Source organism: Physeter macrocephalus, unplaced genomic scaffold, assembly GCF_002837175.3.
Source record: "Physeter macrocephalus isolate SW-GA unplaced genomic scaffold, ASM283717v5 random_370, whole genome shotgun sequence".
In the NCBI taxonomy this organism is placed as follows: Eukaryota; Metazoa; Chordata; class Mammalia; order Artiodactyla; family Physeteridae; genus Physeter; species Physeter macrocephalus.
The window spans coordinates 4,165-6,738 of NW_021145605.1; the positions used below are offsets into that span (position 1 = coordinate 4,165).

The 2,574-nt window shown below is 45.6% G+C and overlaps 1 pseudogene; it reads right to left on the reverse strand.

The window, feature by feature from the left end:
• Positions 1-1,467: 1,467 nt before the first annotated feature.
• LOC102987890 (glyceraldehyde-3-phosphate dehydrogenase-like) lies at positions 1,468-2,367 on the reverse strand (annotated as a pseudogene).
• Between the last annotated feature and the right edge of the window lie 207 nt (positions 2,368-2,574).

The window sequence follows — 2,574 nt, forward strand, 5'->3', positions numbered from 1 at the left end:
ATCAAACTCTCACCCTAACTGAGAGATGTGATCAAAATTTAAGGTATTAGTGCCACTCTGAGCTATGTATCTACGGATGTTTGGTGTGGTATCCACAGATCATAATGATTTGTTTAATCTCTGTGACATTCACAGGTCATGGTTCCAGTTTCCTAATCCTTAAAGTGGTCATTCTCCTTGTTCCTTTTCTGACATCCCAGTCTTAGGGAGATCATTTGCTTGACATTTAACAGCTGTAAACACGCATTTCAAAGCTTTTGAGAGAATATAATGCACCAAGGGGATTTTTATGATAACTATAAGCAGGAGAATTCCCAGTGTTTGGAGTATACTTTGGAGCCATGGTCCCCAAGACCCAAACCAATCAGAATCAAATAAGTTGGGGCTTCCCTGGTGGCACAGTGGTTGAGAGTCCACCTGCCGATGCAGGGGACACGGGTTCGTGCCCCGGTCCGGGAAGATCACACGTGCCACGGAGCGGCTAGGCCCGTGAGCCATGGCCACTGAGCCTGTGCGTCCGGAGCCTGTGCTCCGCAACGGGAGTGGCCACAACAGTGAGAGGCCCGTGTACCGCAAAAAAAAAAAAAAAAAAAAAAAAAAAAGAATCAAATAAGTCAAAGAAAGACCTTATTGAAAGAGTCATCTTCTTAAGTCAAGTTTGCTCAATAATGTTATGTAACTGAGTTTCAACTTTCCCAGAAGTATTAACCCAGGTATAACAGGTACACTTGCATTGTTTCTGACAAAAAAAAATCTGCTATCCTTATTTTTGTCTGTTTGTATGTAGTGTGTCTTTTTTTCTCAGGCTGCTTTTAAGTCTTTCTCTTTATCGCTTTTTTTTTTTTTGAAACTATTATTTTATTAAGGAATCCACTTCTATGACTTATGAAGCCCGGGCTGAGTTAATAAGTTAATAGTGATGAGTTCTGGAGGTAATGACACCCCACTCTGACTTTCTGGTTATAACCACTGTCTTCTCTCTCTATCCCAACTGAAATCCCAGGCTCATGAGGCCTCAATCCCTGCCCTCCTATTCCTGGAAGATGCCAAAGCCAACTATGTAAGAGCCTTTTTCAGAGGAGAAGACGACTTTTGTCTTCCCAGAAGACAAACCCTCTACTTTGCTTTATGAGGCAGACAGCAACCCCAAACCACAGAAAGGTTGAGAATTCTTCTTATCACTTTTTAAAAACAATTTTGATATACTTTGGTATAGGTTCCTTTTTCTTTTTTTTTTTCTTGGCTGAGTAGAGAGTACTTTATTGATGGTACATGACAAAGTAGGGGTCCTCCAAAGTAGGGCTTGGGAGAGCCCCAACTGTGATGGGGTCACAGTTTCTTGTTCTTGGAAACTGTCAAGAACGAGAGATTCTCAGAGTCTTGGGAGATTGAGTTGAGGCAAGGACTCCCCAGCAGCTGAGGACCTCTCTCTTCCTCTTGTATTCTTAGTAGGGCTGATGGTCCAGGTCTTACTCCTTGGAGGCCATGTGGACCATAAGGTTCATCACCCTGTTGCTATAGTCAGATTCATTGTCATACCAGAAAATGAGCTTGATAAAGTGGTCATTGAGAGCAGTGCCAGCCCTAGCATCAAAGGTGGAAGAGTGGGTATCACTGTTAAAGACTCAGGAGACAATCTGTTCCTTAATGTAGCCCAGGATGCCCTTAACGGACCCTTTGATACCTGCTTTACCACCTTCTTGATGTCATCATATTTGGCACCTTTCTCCAAATGGAGGTCAGATCCAGAACCAACACACTGTGGGTGGGGACATGAGAGGCCACGCCAGTGAGCTTCCCATTCAGCTCAGGGATAACCTTGCCTACAGCCTTGGCAGCACCAGTAAAAGCTGGGATAATGTGCTGGGCAGCCCCATGACTATCACACCACAGCTTCCCAGAGGAGCTATCCACTGTCTTCTGGGGGGGAAGTGATGGCATAGACTGTGGGTATGAGTCCCTCCATGATGCCAAAGTTGTCATGAATGATGTTGGCTGGGGGGAGCGGGGGCAAGCAATTGGTGATGCAGTAGGCATTGCTGACAATCTTGAGTGAGTTGTCATATTTCTCATGGTTCATGCCCATGACATACATGGGGGCATCAGCAGAAGGGGCAGAAATGATGACCCTTTCGGCTCCACCCTTAAAATGAGCCCCAGCCTTCTCCAAGATAATGAAGACACCAGTGGACTCCACAACATATTTGGCACCAGCATCATCCTATTTGATGTTGGTGGGATCTCACTCCTGAAAGATGGAGATGGGCCTTCCATTGATGACAAGCTTCCCATTCTCATCTTTCTGCCATTAAATTTGCCATGGGTGGAATCATACTGGAACATGTAGACCATGTAGTTGAGGTCAATGAAGGGGTCATTGATGGAGACATTATCTACTTTGCCAGAGTTAAAAGTAGTCCTGGTGGGACTTCCCTGGTGGCTCAGTGGTTGGGAATCCGCCTGCCAATGCAGGGGACACAGGTTCAAGCCCTGGTCCAGGAAGATACCACATGCCAAGGAGCAGCTAAGTCCGTGCACCACAACTACTGAAGCCCGAGCACGTGGAGCCCATGC